We start from the raw sequence: 20,504 nt of genomic DNA, 5'->3' as shown, positions 1-20,504 counted from the left end.
CGCTACGCCCAGTGACCAGCCCAGTGGACCTCAGGCTGATAAAGGAGTTCAACGGCCTCTTCCTTCCGCTGAAGATGGGCAACAGGATGGTCAAGTTCCTGGTGGACACGGGCGCTTGCTGGACACTGATGAGCCTGTCGCTGGTGGAGGACTGCGGGGTCAAGGACTCCATGACTGAGTTCCACGAGGGCGGGTTGATCATTATCGGCGTGCTGGAGGCCGAGGTGGAGGCTGAGGGCGGCATTTTCCTGAATTTCGTGGTGGCCGTGATATCCCGTCTGCGTATGCCTCTACTGGGTATGAACTTCCTGCTACGTTATGGGTGCCGGCTGGTGCTTGACCCTGAGTTGCCCCTTATGACGGTGCGGCCAGCGAGGCAGATCAAGATGGGTCTCATGTGCGGAGTCTACAAGAAATGCCTCCTGTCCAACCGCCTCGTGACCGCCATGTTGGACACCGGCAGCACCCATTGCTTCATCAGCCAGGCGTTGGCGCGGGAGATGAGGCTGAAGAAGAAGTTCACGATCCCGATGCTGGTCACGATGTTCGACGGGAGCATCAACGTCCTGTTCCAGCGGGTCAGCAAGGTGGAGGTCAACATTGATGGTCTCCGTTTCGCCACCGACCTCCTCGTCCACCCCAACAAGAACGTGTCCCTCATTATCGGCATGAACCTCCTCTACGCCTCCACCCTGTGCCTCGAGAAGAAGGAGATCCTGATGGGTACCGTGAATCCTCTCTGCGTCGGGGGAGAACAAAACCCCAAGCCGTCGTCCATCGCTCTCACGCCGCCTCAGTTCTCCGCCCTCAGCTCCTCTGGCCGTCTCATCTCCGCCTCAGGGAGAAAACGAGGCTTTCCACCATTCAAGAAGTGGTTCAAGTTCCTCAGACGCTTCAGGTGGCCAGGAAAGGGACTCCGTAGCAGGAACGAGGCGGCCAGTGAAGGATTGAGTGACCTGGGGACTTCAAAACTGACGGAGAGTGAGCGTGAAACGGGGACAGCGAGTGCGACAAACAAGAATCAAGGAAGTGAGAATGTGCAGGGTGACGTGTAGGCTCCAAGGCTCCCGTGACGAAATAATAGCGTGTTCCTTTCTTGATAGCGTCTTGAGAGCGCGCGCATGTCATCTGTCTTTATTATCTTTACCTTGAATGTTTGAAACTTAAATGACGGTACGAATGGAGCAGAGCTATGATTATTATGACCCTACTAACACAAATCACCTCTATTAGCCAATATATCATACGCATCGCTGTCTTTAGTTCTTCGAGATGGTAAACTCTCTTTCTCCCACAAATTAAGATAACGTTTATTTTTCTCAGCGACTGCTTTGTGATGCTAGTGATAGTTTTACCGGACATCTGCGCCATACACTGGAAAACCACCCATGACAACCCGGTTAATCTTCTCAGGAGCTTTGAAAAACAGTCGTAATGGGAGCCCGATACGTTTAACCCGGTAGCAGCGACGGGCCAAATTTGTGGCTTTACCGTGTACCAGCGCTGGGCCAAATTATTGCGTAAACTGATCACAAATGCGTTGGTACTATATATTATGAAATGGTTTGCGTGAGTGATGACTTTCTCTCATTAATTCGCACCTGCCGGGTTAAGAATATGACCTATCTCTTTCATCAGGGTGGAGCGCCTCGTGTACCAGTGGACGTTGCGGGACCAGGCGGCCGTGGACGAACAGGTCAGTCTGGGTCGTGCCTGCAGGTCCTCGGGCTTCACAAGGAACTCCACCCCGCACCTGCCGCCCCAAGTAACAAGGACCTTCGCCTCTGAGTATGCCTTGAAGTGAGTGGGACTGGGAGGCGAGGAGAGGAGAGACGGGACGGGAAGAGGACTGAGAGAGAACACGCTAAGTAAAGACAGAAAAGATGGTGGGCTAGATAACTCGGTAGGAGGGAGTTTTTATTTACAGCATAGGAAAAAATATGTGTTGCCTGTTGTAGCGTGATTCCCTTTTATCCACAGGTATGGTGGTTCCAGAGCTAAAAGAAACGACGTCGAAGGGCTCCATCCTGCCCTAGAGGAACACCCCGCCCCCCGGCCACCAGAGTACCCAGCTTACGGGGGAACTACGACCATGGACGACACCCCTAACGCTTTCCTCAGGTGTGTGTGTGTGTGTGTGTGTGTGTGTGTGTGTGTGTGTGTGTGTGTGTGTGTGTTGTTAGTAGTGGCAGTGGTAGCAGTAGTAGTAGTAGTAGTAGTAGGAGGAGGAGGAGGAGGAGGGAAGGGTCTTTCCATCGGTTCGTCTTAATCATCATCGTTATCATCATTTTAACCAATCATCTATTCTTGTCACTTCGCTTGAGAGAGAGAGAGAGAGAGAGAGAGAGAGAGAGAGATAGCCTCTATAGAAGCGTCCCTCGGTCTTGCGGGTCTTCCACTGATGCTGATGAAAAAGCTTTTAACCTATTATTCTGTGAGGATTCTCTCTCTCTCTCTCTCTCTCTCTCTCTCAAGACACTAAGGGATGGGAAGTGTGGGCAAAGGGAAGAAAAATGAAATGAGGCAAAATTGAATGTGATAAAGGACAGCAAAAGAAGGGAAAGGAAGGGATAGGATGGGATGGGATGGGATGTGATGGGATGGGAAGGGAAAGGTAGGGAAAGGAAGGGAAGGGAAGGGAAGGGAAGGGAAGGGGAGGGAAGGAAAGGGACGGAAGGGAAGGTAAGGGAAGGGGAAAGATAGGTAGGGAAGGGAAGGGGAGAGGAGGGGAAGGGAAGGGAAGGGAAGGGAGGGAAGGGAAGGGAAGGAGAGAGGAGGGGAGGGGAAGGGAAGGGATGGGATGGGAATGGAAGGGGAAGGTAGGGAAGGGAAGGGTAGGGAAGGGAAGAAGAGGATGGAAACAGGGAAGGGAAGGGATGGGAAGAGAAGAGAAGAGAAGGGAAGGGAAGGGAGGGGAGGGTGGGAAGAGAAGGGAAGTGGACGGAAGGTAATGGAGGGAAAGGTAAGAACGTAGGGATGCGTAGGAAAAGGAGGAGAGGGGAGTAAAAGGGAGAGGAGGGTAGGGTAGGGTAGGGTAGGTTAGGGTAGGGTAGGAAAAAGAAGGGAGGGGAGGGGAGGCGTGTAAAGCAACTAATGAATCCAATTTTCCACATAAATTTTCAGCTTTGGACAAGTTTTTTTTTTTTTTTTTTTTTTTTGGGGTGTTTTGTATCTGTCCTATACCATCCGTCCATCCCTCCTCCTCCTCCTCCTGCCTCATCAATGGCTCTTCTCTTCCCGTTAAGCCGTCATCACTTTATCTCCATTCCTACCTCACTTACACCTCTTATCTTCCCTTCCTTCCTTCTCTCTTTCTCCACTTCTTCCTTCCTTCCTTTTCTTCTCCTTCCTCAACCTATACGTCATACCTACAATTCCCTCCTTCTTTCTTCTACCACCTTCCTTCCCTCCATCCTTCTCTTCCTCCTGCTTTCCTCTTTTCTCTCCTTCCTCAACCTATACGTCTTTTCTACAGTTTCCTCCTTCCTTCCTCTTCCCCCTTCTCTCCCTCCTCCTTCCATCTCTTCCCCTTCCTCAACCTATACGTCTTTTCTACAGTTTCCTCCTCCCTTCCTTTTCCCTCTTCTCTCCCTCCTCCTTCCTTCTCTTCCCCTTCCTCAACCTATACGTCTTTCCTACAGTTTCCTCCTTCCTTCCTCTTCCCCCTTCTCTCCCTCCTCCTTCCTTCCTCTTCCCCCTTCTCTCCCTCCTCCTTCCTTCTCTTCCCCTTCCTCAACCTATACGTCTTTCCTACAGTTTCCCCCTCCCTTTCTCTCTCTCCTTCCTCCCCCCCCTCCTCCCCTCCCTCCTTGTGAAGCCGGGGTACAGAAAGAAAAGTAATAATGTGCTAATGAGATGAAAAGAGAAGAAGCAAAACCACCCATTAGGAAGACAAACACGAGGATCTGCATAACACTAACAGACCCCTCTCCTCTTCCTCCTCCTCTTCCTCCTCCTCCTTCTCCTTCTCCTCTTCCTCCTTAATAACACGCGAGACCGTAAACACGTCTTAAGTGGAGGAGGAGGTGGAGGAGGAGGAGGAGGAGGAGGTGTTATCGAAGGAAGACTACTATATTTTCCTCCCTTTTTATTCCTCCCTTCCCTCCCTCCCCTATTTTTCTTCCTCCTCCCCCTCACCCCCTCTCTTCCTCCCCCTCACTCCCCCTATCCGCCACAGTGGCATAAGAGAAATGGCACCAATAAGGAGGGAGAGAAGGGAGAGAGGGAGGGAAGGAGGGAAGGAGGAAAAGAACGAAGAAATGCCTCAATGATAACGAAGACGAAGAGGAGAGGAAAAAAATGGAGAGAGAGAGAGAGAGAGAGAGAGAGAGAGAGAGAGAGAGAGAGAGAGAGAGAGAGAGAGAGAGAGAGAGAGAGAGAGAGAGAGAGAGAGAGAGAGAGAGAGAGAGAGAGAGAGAGAGAGAGAGAGAGAGAATGAAGGAATAAATGAATGTATGAAGGAAAGAAGGAGGAAAGAGAGAACGAATGGCGGGGGTGAAGGAATCAAGGGAGGAAAGGAAATTGATGTAAGGAAAGAATGTAGGAAGGAAGGGAGGAGGAAAGTGGAAGCAAGAGAGAGGGAGAATAATGAGAAAATTGGCCACGGAGAGAGAAAAAAAATGAAGGGAACAAAAAATTCACCACAAGAGATGACGAAGAGTTGATGGGAAGGAAGGAAGTGACATTTCTGAGGGAGGGAAGAAAACATGAAGGAAAAGAAATGGAAAAAAGGTGTAACATGAATATGGAAAAGGAAGAAAAAATGAATGAAGGAAAAAAGAAATAACAAAGAGGGAATGGAGTGAGAAGACAGAAGAAAAAGATAGTAAAGGGAAAAGGTGAAAAATAGTGTAATTTGAATATGGAAAAGGAAGAAAAAAATGAAGGAAGGAAGAAATAAATAAAAGAAAAGGGAATGGAGTGAGAAGAGAGGGAAGAAAACGATAGAAAAGGGAACGGAGGTGAAAAAAGCGGGTCACAAATACAGAAAAGGAAGAAAAAATGAAAGAAGGAAGAAAGAGTAAAAGAAAAGGGAATACAGTTAGAAGAGAGGGAGGAAATAGATAGGAAAGGGGAAAAGAGGATAAAAGAGGGGAAGGAAGAAAATAAAGGATAGCAAGGGATGAGTGGAAGGAAGCAGCAAGGATAGAAGTAGGACATGAAGGAAGGGAGGGAAGGAAGGACGTACGAAGGGAAGAAAAAAGGAGAGGAAGAAGAGAGGAATACAGGAAGGAAAAGGGGAAGTAAACGTTAAGAAAAAGAAAGAAAGGAAAGAGAGAAGGAAGGAAGAATGAACAAGGTAATATAGTAACGAAAGATGGAGAGGTTGGTTCAAAGGAAGGAAGCAAAGAAGGAAGGCAGAAAGGAAGGAAGGAAGGAAAGATGGACAGAGGGAAAAAAAAGGAATATAAGAAGGAAAAAGCGAGGTTGGAGTTAAAAGGAAGCAATCAAGCAATCAAGGAAGGAAGGAAAGAAGAAACGAAGGAAGGAAGGAAGGAAGGAATAATATACGAAGGAAAGAGCGAGGTGGGAGTTGAAAGGAAGCAATCAGTCAATTAAGGAAGGAAAGAAGAAACGAAGGAAGGAAGGAAGGAAGGAAGGAAGGAAGGAAGGGAGAGAGGGCTCCATAATAGGAATGTGTGATGATGGAGTGTTATGAAGAGTCGAGGACTTCGAAAAAATGAGGATGAATAATGGTTGGGGGAGGTGTGTGTGTGTGTGTGTGTGTGTGTGTGTGTGTGTGTGTGTGTGTGTGTGTGTGTGTGTGTGTGTGTGTTAGGGGCATGGGGGGGGGGGAGACTGTCATGGATTGTAAAAAGATTGTGAAAGATTTAAGAGTCTGCGTGGTAGGGGTCTGTGAGTGGCTGTGAGGGATGGTGGTGGCGGTGGTGGTGGTGGTGGTGGTGGTGGTGATGCCTGGTTTGGAAATAAAGGTCATGGTGGTGGTGGTGGTGGTGATAGTGGTAAGGAAAGTCACAGTGGTGGTGGCCATGATAAAGATGGTAATGGTGATGGAGGTGGTGGTGAGACAGTGGTGATGATGGCAGCAGTGGTGGTGGTGGTGGTGGAAGGGGTGATAATGGTGATAGTTATGGTAATGCTGAAGGCGTAGAGGAGGTGATGAAGATAGTGCTGGTGGTGGTGGCGGCGTAGCGGGTGAGTCCTGGAGGTGACGGGCGTAGAATATCCAAACTTTCACAACTTTCTGAGGGAGGGCGGCGCCGGGAAACGAATAAAGAGGGGCCAACTTATAACTAGACGCCGCCCGGTCGTTGGGATCACATCCGCCGACCGCCCGCGTGTGTGCCGTCTGCCCCAACCCGGACCCACCTCGCCCCGCTCTGCTTCACTCCACCACGCCCCATCTTGCCCCGTCCGCCCGCATGTGTGTCGTCTGCCCCAACCCCGCCCTGCCCCGCCCCGCCCCGCTCTGCTTCACTCCACCATGCCCCGTCTTGCCCCGCCCTGCCCCACACTGCGATTTTTTTTTTTTTTTTGTGTGTGTGTGTGTGTCCCCCATGCCCTTGTCCCAAAAATTTCAACTTCACATCTTCTCTAACCTCCCACCACTTAATTCCGTCCTCGGCCCTTCCCAGGAAAAACGAAGTATGTCTAACCAAAGTATATGCTCCGTAACGTGGTCATGAAGTCCCTCGATCATGCTTGATTATAAGGGTGAAAAAATCGGTAGCAAGACTTTCAGGAATTCGTGCAAGTTAATTTCGCATATGAGGTATTTGGGGATCTCTTAATTTGGAACTTCAACTTTTTTTCTGCGAACTTAACAAGAAGAGGAGTGGTGTGAATTCTTCCCCTCGGTGGTTGACACGAAGAGGCTTCACCGCGCCTCGAACTGACACCCGCCAAGTATTTCATTAATCACACGAGTCCGCCGACGCCACCACCACCGCCGCCTGCTACTGGTGGACTTCTTTAAATACTAAGGGAGGTGTAGCAGAGGAGTGGTTTGCGTCGCACTCAGGTCACGTGCTAAAAACAACTAGGTTTTCTTTGAGAGGGGAGGAAATGAAAGCCCCTGCAAATGAAATACATATTAATTTAACTTTCGAGCTCAAAAAATGTAATGGACTCAACTATTCTTATTTGTGCGATTTAAAATGCGAGAACTTTAATTCAAAGGGGGTGGTGGTGGTGGTGGTGGTTGGCTGGCTGGGGCTGGTTGGTGTGTGTGTGTGTGTGTGTGTGTGTGTGTGTGTGTGCGGGTGGGTGGATGGGGGGTTAGAGGTGGGTAGATGGGTGGGTGGGAAGTGGGTAGCTAGTGGGTGTTCGTGGTAGTTGTTGACTGGCTGGAGGTTTAGTTAGCTGGTGAGAGGTGGCAGATGGGTGAGTGTGTGGCAGGGGGTGGGTGAGTGGCTGAGTTCGTGGTAGTGGTCAACTGGCTGGCGGATGACTTGGTTAGTGAATGTTCAGAAGCCGCACGCACGCAGGTAAAATCTTATCAATATTCCTACCTGAGAGAAATTAACAGCGAATGTACACGTATATAATTTTCCCTTAACTTTTTTCTTATAGGAGAGGATTATTGAGGGCTTTTTAATATTCCTACCTCAGCCGTATAAATAACGGATGTACGGGTATATACATTTTTTTAAACTTTTTCTCTAAAGCAGAGGTTTTAAAGAGGTGCTCGTTGGCAGGGTGTGTGTGTGTGTGTGTGTGTGTGTGTGTGTGTGTGTGGTGTAGCAGCGCCAATCGAGGGGAGTCAATCTAATCATGCGTGTTGGGTATTGGATTCTTCCCGCCAATAGTTTGTTTACATACTAACAGCACAATCCTCCTCCGCTTGGTGCTGCCTTAAGACGCGACGAGGCCATGGGAGACTTGCTAAAAGGAGACAGTTGAAGAAAAGAGAGGGAGGAAAGAAAACACCCACGGAATCCTCCTCCTAAACTGACCTATACATAAACGTGAACACAAACAGACATATACAAACATCAAGGAGGATCTATATCACCGTGCGTAGCTTCACCCTTTGGATACGTTTCTTTCTTCCTTTTTAAACTCCAAAGGGAACGCAGAGACACACAGAAACTCACAGACATAGGGCACTCACAGACTCATACACTCGCAGACTCACGGGGCACTCACAGACTTAAGGGCACTACGGACTCAAGACCACTCACACACATGTAGTACTCACAGACAGACCGCTCACAGTTGTCATTTCTTAACACCGCAATCATCGTTCCATAGTCAGCAATTTCACGGTAGTTCGCGAGGCCGCCGCTGCAGCACTGAGAGCCATTCATGGTCCGGACAGCTAAGCATGCATCAAGGCCCTGGAAAGTGGTCTCGAGGGGGCCATAGAGTGAGTTAAGGACCCGCGCGAGGTGGTGAAAGAGACCCAGGAGGACATTGCAGCCGCCGCCACAGCCTCCCAACGAGACCCTCGACGCCACACCCGCTGAGAAATATGCTAAACGCCACACCCTAGATGCAAAATTCAATTACGTTTAGGACGCCATACTAAGAACAACATGAGATACCTTAACGTAGACGACAAACCTTGGACGACACACCCTAGACGCCACACCCTAGACGACACACCCTAGATGGAAAATTCAATTACGTTTAGGACGCCATACTAAGAACGACATGAGATACCTTAACGTAGACGACACACCTTGGACGACACACCCTAGACGCCACACCCTAGACGACACACCCTAGATGGAAAATTCAATTACGTTTAGGACGCCATACTAAGAACAACATGAGATACCTTAACGTAGACGACAAACCTTGGACGACACACCCTAGATGCCACACCCTAGACGACACACCCTAGATGGAAAATTCAATTACGTTTAGGACGCCATACTAAGAACGACATGAGATACCTTAACGTAGACGCTACACCTTGGACGCCACACCCTAGACGCCACACCCTGGACCCCAAACTCTGAATGCAAAATCATGTTAAATTCTGGACGCTACATTAAGTCACATTGAGAGCCACACCCTGGACGCCACACCCCTAAATGAAGAGTAAGATCATTGAGTCATATTCCGGACGTATATCACCCGACAAGAGCCACACCCTGAGAGCCACACCCCTAACGTCCCATCTATAGGCGTACCCCGAGAGCCACACTCCACTTATATTATCAGATGAGGCGGTTCTTGAGGCACAATATTTTTACGAAGCCCAACAAAGTAAAGGAAAAATACACAAAAGATGAAAGGCATGTATCTCCTCCTCCTCCTCCTCCTCCTCCCCTTTTCGTCCCTCTGGTAGCGAAGAATCTTTATGTAAATACTTTCCTTCGTCAATTGTGCTCTGTGCGTGCGCTAGATGACACACACACACACACACACACCGGACGATAACCTACATAAATAACAGCAGGAGGGGGAAGGAAGGAAAGTGGGAGGGGAAGGAAGAGAAAGGGAAGAAGAAGGAAGGGGAGGGATCTGAGGGGAAGAAAATGAGTCTTGTGGGCAGGTGGGGAGATTTATTAAAGGTGAAGGAGGTAAGGGAGGTGAGAACAGTGATCAATTGGTAAATCAATACAGGTGATGTAGGTAAGGTAGGTAAGGGTGCATAATGGGGTGGGGGTAAGAGGAGGAGGAGGAGGAGGAGGAGGAGGAGGAGAAAATGAGGGTTGTATGACATTTTTATTTCTTTCACATTTATTATTTTTTATTGCCTGTTTGCTTTCCTGTTTATCTATCTACTTGTATGTCTATCTGTTTAACTATCTATCTTTTATCTATTTATCTAGCTATCCACTTTGTATATTTATTTGCCTGTTTATCTCTGGGTGTTCATCTATGTGGTTGTTTATCTATCTGCCTCTTTATCTATTTTTTGAGTCATTTATCCCTCGGTTGATATGTCTGTCTGTCGATCGGCTTTTCCGTGCACTCCCTTGAATTTCTTTTCCGCCTGAACTAAAAGATGGAGAAGAAAATGTTCGTGTTCACTAAGTATCCAGTCGCGCCTGTGTTTGCATGTCAGTCTGCACGAGTTTCCATCCACGCGGCCTTGACCTCTTCGGGTGTGTCTGTTCGCAGGTCAATACACATGTCTGGGTACACCTCGTTCCGTCATACTTGGAAGTGTTTACCTGAGCACTAAATCAACCTGTATTATGTATCTGAGCACACAAAAAAACTATGGGCGCACGCATGTCACCTGTCTTTTACCTTGCCATATCGTCACCCTCATAAAATAATTGCCTACGTCATTTATCAGTGATTTCAGTTTTTTTTTTTACATCAATTTCATCATTTTGTGCCCTTTTTTGCATAGTCCCTTCGCCATTCAGGGTTTGAGTGTTTTCTGGATTCTTTTTCTCTTCTGCTTTAAATATCTAAGTCAAATAATAATGACAATTTTTTTTTTTTGATTTTTAAAAATTAAAAAAATATGCAGTTTGTTTTTTGTTTTACGAAGGTGACGATATTTTTCTTCACGGGTTCATACACCTCGCTGAGTACACCTGCTTCCTCCCTTCCTCTGTCTGAATAAACACTGGGTCTACTTGTATTACTGAATGTATTTATCTAAGCAAACAAAGTGGTCCTGTGTGGTCACCTGTCCCTTGCCTTGTAATGTGTCTGTCCGCGGGTTAATACACCTGACTAAGTTCACCTGGTTCCTTCCCTCCTTTGCCTGAATAAACACTGCCTCCACTTGTATTACTGAACTTGCTTATTTGAACATATAAAGTTGTCATGTCTGTCCACCTGTCCTCTGCCTTATAATAAGTCTCCTCATGGTTTAGTATACACGTCTGCGTACACCTGGTTCCGTTATTTACCTGCTCAACCGTCTCAATCTGTATTCAGCTTGTATTACTGAAGGCCCCATACAATATTTAGCATGTACAGCGATCACACCTATCGCTGAATAGCTGATATTCGTGTTAAGTCGATATTTGCTGTTCCTAGAAAGAAAACATATTGCCAGAAAGGAGATTCGAATTTAGGGCATGTGTTTTGCCACTTAATCTTCAAAGAGCCGAAGTCGTGTGATAGAATAAACAGCGTAAGAGAAAACCTATTCCAGATTTTAATGAAAGGTATCAAAGATGAGGGTTTTTTACAGGAAAGGAAGCAGTCAAGGGCAAACAAACAAAATAAGAACGTGAAAAAGCTAGCAAAACTACTACTCCCCCAAAGAGGAAAAGTGGTAGTGATTTCCAAAAGGTTATTCAGAAACTGTTCGAGAGGTGTCCTGATACTCCCCTTGAACAGCGCCGCCAGATCATCGGACTCACCACATTGTATTTTTACGGTTTCTGACCTATAACTACTAAAAAAAAAAAAACATCAATAATTTACGGTTTTAACAGTAACTTTAATTGGATACCGTTGTTTGTGTGTGGGCGACAGTATGGGATCTGAAACCGACAAGTACAACATGCTGAGTACGACAGTCTTTCAGGAGGAGAGTATCGAGGCACCTCTTCTTCGGAAATTGACCTCTTCCGGACATCCACTCTTCTTTTTTATCGGAGCAGCGGCTAGCGGGCTTTATTCGCAGGGGTGTGCAGTCGGAATCGGAATCAGAGTCGGAGTCGAAGTCGGAGTCGCCTACTTTTGACGGGGAGTCGGAGTCGCTTACTTTTGACCGGAGTCGGAGTCGGAGTTGCTTACCTTTGACCGGAGTCGGAGTCGGAGTCGCGTACTTTTGACCGGAGTCGGAGTCGGAGTCGCCTACTTTTGACCGGAGTCGGAGTCGGAGTCGCCTACTTTTGGCCGGAGTCGGAGTCGGTAAAAATATCTCCAACTCCGATTCCTTTATGCTACATGTGATGTTGTGTGGCTGGGTGTGGTGTGGTGTGTGGTGTGGCGGGGTTTAATTTGCCTACCACAGTATACGGCAGAAGAAGGGAAGGGGGAGGAGGTTGGAGTCGGAGTCGCAACCTCATGATTTCCTGGAGTCGGAGTCGAGGTCGGAGTCGAAGTCGCAACTTCATGATTTCTTGGAGTCGGAGTCGGAGTCGCAACCTCATGATTTCTTGGAGTCGGAGTCGGAGTCGCAACCTCATGATTTCTTGGAGTCGGAGTCGGAGTCGCAACCTCATGATTTCTTGGAGTCGGAGTCGGAGTCGGAGTCGGAATGGAAGTCGCAACCTCATGATTTCCTGGAGTCGGAGTCGGAGTCGGAATGGAAGTCGCAACCTCATGATTTCCTGGAGTCGGAGTCGGAGTCGGAATGGAAGTCGCAACCTCATGATTTCTTGGAGTCGGAGTCGGAGTGGAAGTCGCAACCTCATGACTTCTTGGAGTCGTAGTCGGAGTGGAAGTCGCAACCTCATGATTTCCTGGAGTCGTAGTCGGAGTCGCAAAATCAAAATCTCCTGGAGTCGAAGCCGAGATCGTAATTCTTTTTTTTTATATTCAACTCCTAAACCTATTTTATTGTTGTTTTCCTTTTTTTTCTTGAACTTCCTCTCTTGCTATAAAAAAAATCTAGTAACGTTGCTCACGAACCTTCATCATTCTGTCTCCTCGTTCCCAGTTCGTCATCACTCGTCCGTCACGGCAGCACAGTCCGCGGCACACATGCTTAGCGGTGTTCGTTCGTCTGTATTTAATCGTATTTGCTTCCAGTGTCACGAAACCAGCGAAGGGCGACAAAAACCAGTATTAACATCAAGGTCAGAGTAAAGCAAAGAACGGTGAAATTAGTGTGTGTGTGTGTGTGTGTGTGTGTGTGTGTGTGTGTGTGTGTGTGTGTGTTAAAAAAAAAGCGCTGTACACGTTCTAAAATAATAACTTTGTGATACTGATTTTTTTTTCAACACTGTACGAACATTATTTTGTTCTCAGTAAGGCGCGATTTCTCCTTAACTATCAACTATGTAATGTTTTTTTTTTCCATTCCCCTTCGTTTTCTTTATGGGTAACTTAGCCTCTCAATTTTAACCCCTAATTTCTTATGAGACCGACAACCTTCCTTCCTGGTCAAAAATACATATGTGTACCTTTAAAATCAGACCCACACTAGTATCATTCAAGCAATTTCGTGAACTCTGGGTCTGAATAAAAGAAAAAAAAAAACAAATTCATACACATTTTTTTTTACCTGTTACAGTGCTAAGACCCAGGTAATTGGCCAACAGGTGGAGGCTATTGAGTGACTTTTGCTTTCTTTTTTTATATTTTTTTACACATTTCCGGATTCAAAGGTTTTTCGGTTATTTATGCAGCAGGTTTACAGAGGTGGAGTTCCGGGTAACTACGCTGCATTGTTGTTGTTGGTGGTGGTAGTGTTGGTGGTGGTGGTGGTGTGTGTGTGTGTGTGTGTGTGTGAAAGTAATTGATCTCTCTCTCTCTCTCTCTCTCTCTCCCAACCAACCAAAAAAAGAATAAAGAAAATGTGTGAATAAAATACTAAAAGGAGGATTTTTTTCTTCCATCATCATAATTTCCTCTACGCCCCCCTTTCTCCCCCCCGACCCCCTTTTAAGCGAAATGGAGCGGAGGGGAAGGGGAGGGGAAAGGGAGGAGGGGAGGGGGGAGGGGGGAGGTTAAGGATGCGAGGCCCAAGAATAAAACTTTTTTCTGGCACAGTTCCAGACACACACACACACACACACACACACACACACACACACACACACACACGTAACAAGGAGTGGTGGGGCAATTAAACTTTCAATAGCTTGGAAAGTCAGTTTTTTCTCTCTTTTTAACTTTTCTCGGCATTCCTATCTTTTCCATTTTTCCATGATTAGTGGTTTTAGTTTTAGGTTTAGGTTTTAGTTAATCATTGTTTTTTTTTCTGTTACGTGGCATTTCCAATATTTTTTCCCCCTTCCCGTGTGTTTTCTGAAGCGTTTCTCTTTTGTTATGCGTGGATGAATCTTCTTTGCGCTTAGGCCTATTCATATATCAATTTTTTTTTTAAACAGGTCTCCCGGACAGCTTGTATCTAGTATATTGCGCAGGGTGTAAAGAGGGGGTGTGGGGGGATGCAAATGGGGTGTAGAGCGGGGTAAAGAAAAGGTGTAGGGATGTGTAGGGGGATGTAAAGGGGTGTATAGAAAAGGTGTAGGGATGTGTAGGGGGATGTAAAGGGGTGTAGGGGAGGTATAGAAAAGGTGTAGGGTGTGTAGGGGAATGTAAAGGGGTGTAGGGGAGGTATAGAAAAGGTGTAGGGTGTGTAGGGGGATGTAAAGGGGTGTAGGGGAGGTATAGAAAAGGTGTAGGGTGTGTAGGGGGATGTAAAGGGGTGTACGGGAGGTATAGAAATGGTGTAGGGATGTGTAGGGTCTTTTCATCCCTTATCTCTGGTCATTCATCTCTTCTCTTGTTTCATCCCTTTTTTTCTTTATCTCTCTGTTCATCGCTTTCTTCTTTTCTCTCTTTTTCTTTCTCTTTTCATACTTTTTCTCTTCTTTTTTTTTTCCCTTTTCTCAGACACACACACATACGCACACAACTGCCCCTTCCTCCCCCACCCCCTATAAAATTCGGACGTGAAAGGGCAAGAGTTTCTGCCTAAAAAAAAAAAAAAAAAATACAATCATTGGCACGAAAATACGAGAGCTTTCAGATGTTTTTTTCTCCTCCGATGCTTTCCTCCCTGACCCTTTCCTTTATTTTCTTTTTTTTTACATTTTTTCCTTTTCCACGTTTCTCCTCCTGATATTTTCCAGCGCACATTTCCTTCTCTCTCTCTCTTTTTTTTCTTTTTTGGGGTTTTCCACGAGGCATCAATTCCACATTCCACCCGTGCCACCTGTTACCCTCCTCCTCCTCCTCCTCCTCCTCCTCCTCCCATTTTCTTTCTATCTCAATCTCCATTCCATCCTACCTCCTCTGACTCTCTTCTTCTCCTTTGCTTCATCTCTATACATCTTTCCTTTTATTCGTATATCATTCTTAAAAACGTATGATGAAGTTGAAAGGAAGAAAAGGAAGAATAGGAGGAAAAAACGTCATAGGATGGGGAAAGAACTGGACTGGAAGAATTATTAAGGGGAGGAGAGAGAGGGAAGGAGGAGGAGGAGGAGGAGGAGGAGGAGGAGGAGGAGGTGTTAGGTGCTGAAGAGGAGGAGGAGGGAAGATGAAAAAAAAGTGAAAAAATCTTGCCGTTGCGTTGATGAAGTCACTTAAGATTGTGGGGAGGAAGGCGGAAAAAGAGGAAGGGAGGAGGACCAGAGAGAGGAGGATGAGGGGAAGGGAGGGAAGGAGGCAGGGGAAGGGAAGGGAAGGGAAGGAAGGGAGGGGAGAACCAGAGAGGAAGACGAAGGGAGGGTGGGAAAGGAAGTAAGGGAGGGAAGAGAGGGAAGGAAAGTGAAATGAAGGGAAGGGAGAGAAGGGAAGAGAAGGAAGGAAATGGAGGAAAGGGAAGAAGGGAGGAAGGGAAGGGAGGGGAGAACCAGAGAGAGGAAGACGAAGGGAGGGTGGGAAGGGAAGGAAGGGAGGGGAAGAGAGGGAAGGAAAGGAAAGTGAAGGGAAGGGAGAGAAGGGAAGAGAAGGAAGGAAATGGAGTAAAGGGAAGAAGGGAAGAGAGGGAAGGAGAGGGAAGTGAAGGGAAAGGATGGGAGGAAAGGGAGGAGGAGAGGAAAGGAAATGGAGGGAAGGGAAGAAGGGAAAGGGAGGAAAGGAAGGGGTGGGAGGGAGGAAGGGAGTAGTGTCAGTATCTAAGTTTACTTTTTCCTCCACTTACTTTTTTTTGTTTTACTCTTTTTCATATTTTTCTTCAGTTGGGTTTTGTATTTTTTTTGGTGCGATTGTCTTTCTATCTGTCTCTTACACACACACACACACACACACACACACACACACACACACACACACACACACACGGTCTATTTTTGAAATGTCACGTTGATCCACAATTGACACTACCCCCACGCTACCTCCTCCTCCTACCTCCTCCTCCTCCTCCTCCTCCTCCTATTCCTCCCACTCCTCTTCTCCAAAATAGTACATCAGAACGCCCTATATTTTTCTCACTCTGACTTTTAAACTTATATCCAATTTTATCTCCTGGTTTTCATCCCTCAAAGAAATATCCGTTCGTGTCCCTGGATGACTCTATGGCGGTGATCAGTCTGTCTTCAAGTGTCTTATGTAATGTTGGTTGTAGGTCGGCGGGTGGACGATGCTATGCGATTGTGAATAATGAAGGACGACGAGGCAGGTATTCAGGGCAAGGTGAGACGTGGGAGGGAAGGATAAAGACCAGCTGATGATGACTATGATGACTTACTACACACGTGCTCATTATACTTGCTACTGACTGGTGCACGACTACTACTACTACTACTACTACTACTACCACTAATAATAATAGTAATAATAATAATAATAATAATAATAATAATAATAATAATAATAATAATAATAATGATAATAATAATAATAATAATAATAATAACTACACACAGCAACAATCAAACAAGAACAAACAAACAAATAATGACGACTGAATGTCAGGTAGGGTTCCCGGTGCCTTAATTAACCTGCCATTAGCTCGTACATGTGTGTGTGTGTGTGTGTGTGTGTGTGTGTGTGTGTGTGATGACCATGAACAATATGGAAGAGGACGGTCAAAACATTACGTCGGTTACAGCTTCTTTGTTTATATACTCGTATGTTCGCTAGTTTGTACGCACCGTTCCAATCAGTACTTATACTGGAAGAAGAACTAGAGTGGAAAAATGAGCGGAGACATAAAAACTGAGAATGTTTATGGACACTTTCTTTCATAACCAGTAAAGTTTCGTTTTTCAACCTCTTCCATCCTCTCCGTTCCTATCCTCTTTACCCAACCTCAAACTTCGGAGAGAAACAGACGAGGGGAGCATAAACTCTTGAGCCCGATCACGCCAGTTTTCGGTAAGACGTTTTGCCTCAATATGAGGTGACTGTGAGCCTCGAACGACCGTTTATAGGTGGCTAGACCTCGTTCCAACCACCATCACTGGGTCGTGATTACAAGTTTCATAGCTAAAATTTTCATGTGATAGATATCTGCATATTTTCCCCAGCATCTTCCCGCTTAGGACCAACGGAAACGTGATGATGGACTTGCACAGCTTTGCAAAAACCTTCTCAGCAGCACGACAGTAATATTGTGTCTACGTCAACATCCGCAACATACACCCGGCAAACAAGAGAATCACGTACCTTTGCCTAGGAGTCCAGGGGAGGGACAGGCAGAGGTGGCGTGGACGCACTAGCCCGCTCAGTATCCGCCAGTCCGCCTGTGTGCACGAAGGGTCGGGGCTAAGGGCTGCCCAGAGTCAGGGCACCGCCACACACAAGGTCACGACACACACGAGTCAGCGGGCCTCGAGGGCACCGCACACTACACACGCGCCGCTCACCACCGCTCTCACACAACACTACGGTCTCCCGCCACTGAGTCTGCAGCGAGAGGCAGCGTCAGGCGCCTCACCACGGTGCGGTCCTGGAAAAGAAGAGGAAAAGTGAGTCACATGGCAACTGAGAGAATAAAAGCTAGACATTGAGATAATGATTTATAAGGAAATAAATTATTCACTTTATTGCATGATAACCTAAGGAGTCTGTAAGAGGCCTAGACAAGGCAGGTGCTGCTAACACGCCATCGTCCTCCCAAGTAATGAGTTTCCCAGCCCTCCTCACAGCGTCTCCAACACACCAAGCATCACCGTCCTTCTCTGCAGTGTGAGCAGCACCTCAAAATGCTCCGTCCCACTTTCACTGCGGTACAAACATGTGCACCATGAAAACTCTTTCTTTTTGCAGGATTACCAACACACCAAGCAAGTCATTTTAACCCTGGAACTGTTATGTAACACATGTATATTTTTCGATCCAATATGCGATTGATTTGTTAATATACGAGCAAACACTGACAAATAATTCAAATAATCCTCTATACAAGCACACGAGAAACCCCAGAGGTCCCCCCTTCCTCAAAAAAACAAAAAAAAAACAAAAAAAAACTTTCGTCGAGCAGCTGTGCGTGAAGGCTGAGGCTCCGCGGCTCATCCCGGCCTTAACTCACGGAGGGAAGGTAAACGCAGGTGGCAGCCACCCTCACCCCAGTCCCCGGCACCACCACAACCCTCACCTCATGTTTTTTGTTGATCGTTATAATTTCTTAGCGCATACTTGTGAATGCCTGAACGTAACGGATGCTGTATGAATGGTGTACACTGTTATGTACCAATATTGTAAATATATATATTAGTGTATGTATATACCCCCTTCCCCACGTCCCTTGTCCTACTAACACAGCTTTGAGATAGGCCCCAATACTAACACTGTGTGCACTGTATGTATGTATGAATGGTTGAGTGAATGGTGTGTATGCTTTAGGATGTTAAATAAAACTGAAAACTAAATAAAGATATAAAACCTGAAAATACATTTAAAAAAGTCATTTAACTATTAAACTGGCCTAATAGCCACGATCGGTTAATGGCCAAAAACAAAACAAAAAAACACCCTCGATGAAGCACCACCGCCACCAATAACCTACGTGTACACCACCACCACCAGGGATTAGAGGCAATCGTAAACATGCTCTCTCTCTCTCTCTCTCTCTCTCTCTCTCTCTCTCTCTCTCTCAGTGAGTTATTTTCCTCGAGTGGATTGACGTTATTGGATGCGATTTTATCAGGAACAAAATCCAGGGCACGATGAAACGTATATGAAAAGGAGGAGGAGGAGGAGGAGGCGAGAGAGAGGTGAATAAATAATCAACACCTACACACACACACACACACACACACACACACACGTCCACAAACAACCCCTCCACACACACACACACACACACACACACACACACTAACCAGCACAACACGACAACGGGCAGGTATAATACTCCTTCCCCGACACCTGTGAAATAGTAATACAGTCCCAGGTGAGGCAACATCATATACACTCCCTTAATTGCATACCTGGAGTCAAAGGTAAATACAGTCCTCTCCCCCCCTTCCTCCCCCCGACCATCTTGCACCTCTCTCTCTCTCTCTCTCTCTCTCTCTCTCTCTCTCTCTCTCTCTCTCTCTCTCTCTCTCTCTCTCTCTCTCTCTCTCTCTCTCTCTCTCTCTCTCTCTCTCTCTCTCACCACCCCCCTCATGAGTATTGCAGAGTCAAGGGTTTGCACTGCGCTGACTGCCCGAACACAATGCTGGGGGAGTGCTGGATCCTGACCTGCTCAAAAATGCTGAAAACGAGATAAATGTTTCTTTGGGATGGTGTTGGTAGTAATGGTATTGTTGTTGGTGGTGGTGATGGTGGTGAGTTTTATGAAGGTTGAATAATTATTGTTTTCTGTGGTTAATGAAGTGCGTGTGATACCTTTCCTTCCCGTGCCTACCTGTGATAAGGGAACACCTGGTAACAGGAGGAGAGGGGGGCAAGATGGAGCTGGAAGGAGAGGAGAGGAAAGGGTCTAAGGACAGGAGAGGTAGGAATGAGTGGAGGTGGAAAAGAGAGGGTGGAAGAAAGGAGAGGAAGGGAGAAGGAGGAGGTAATGCACGGGTGATGGAAGGGATGGAGAGGAGGAGAGGAAAAGAAGTAAGGATGAAAGGAACGAAAGGAAGGAATGAGGAAAGGATAAATAGGAGAAATGCCGAGGAAAATAACAGAGGATGGAAGGGAGGGAAGCGAAGGTAGGAAAAGTGGCGAGGTTAAAAACAATAAGTGATCGAAAGGAAGGGAGAGGAGAGGATAAGCAGGAGAAGTGACGAGGAAAAGAACAGATGATGGAAGGGAGGGAAGGGAAGGTAGGAAAAGTGGTGAAGTTAAGAACAATAAGTGAAAGAAAGGAAGGAGGAGGAAAGGAAAAGAAGGGGAAGTGATGGGGAAAAGAAGAGGATGGAAGGGAGGGAATAGAGAGGAAGGGAAAAAAGAGTGGAGAAGTTAAGAACAATAAGTGAAAGAAAGGAAGGAGGAGGAAAGGAAAAGAAGGGGAAGTGATGAGGAAAAGAAGAGGATGGAAGGGAGGGAATAGAGAGGAAGGGAAAACAGAGTGGAGAAGTTAAGAACAATAAGTGGAAGATAGGAAGGAGGAGGAAAGGATAAGAAGGGGAAATGACGAGGAAAAGAAGAGGATGGAAGGGAGGGAATAGAGAGGAAGGGAAAACAGAGTGGAGAAGTTAAGAACAATAAGTGGAAGATAGGAAGGAGGAGGAAAGGATAAGAAGGGGAAATGACGAGGAAAAGAAGAGGATGGAAGGGAAGGAATAGAGAGGAAGAGGGGATGAGCAGGGAGAGGGAGGGGAAGAGCGGTCACTAGGAACAAATCTGAGGCTTTGGCAGATCAAGGTAAGTCACGTGGACTAAGTTGCTCGAACCCTTCCTGAAAGATGACAAAAAACAAAAGAAAAAGAAGAGAGAAGACAATCCAGCTCCGCCATTCTCTCTCTTCCTATTTTTCTTCACCCACATCCTCTTCCAACTTCTTTTTCTTCTCTTTTTAGTTCTTTTATTTTGCTCTTTTTCTTTCTATCTTCTTCCTTCATCGCTTCTTCCAACTATTTCTTCTTCTTTGCTTCTAATCATGTTTTCCTTTT

At 46.5% G+C, this 20,504-nt stretch overlaps 1 long non-coding RNA gene across 1 annotated transcript in view; it reads right to left on the bottom strand.

The window, feature by feature from the left end:
* The window catches only part of LOC127009091 (uncharacterized), a 101,895-nt gene that overhangs the window by 76,163 nt on the left and 5,228 nt on the right, over nucleotides 1–20,504 (bottom strand). The window contains exon 2 of the long non-coding RNA XR_007761578.1: nucleotides 17,119–17,401. This is a non-coding gene — a long non-coding RNA (uncharacterized LOC127009091). The remainder of the gene's footprint in view (nucleotides 1–17,118; nucleotides 17,402–20,504) is intronic.

Source organism: Eriocheir sinensis, chromosome 4 (assembly GCF_024679095.1).
Source record: "Eriocheir sinensis breed Jianghai 21 chromosome 4, ASM2467909v1, whole genome shotgun sequence".
Taxonomy (NCBI): domain Eukaryota; kingdom Metazoa; phylum Arthropoda; class Malacostraca; order Decapoda; family Varunidae; genus Eriocheir; species Eriocheir sinensis.
Note: the sequence above shows the minus strand (reverse complement) of the source record. Positions and strands in the feature narration are given on the sequence as shown.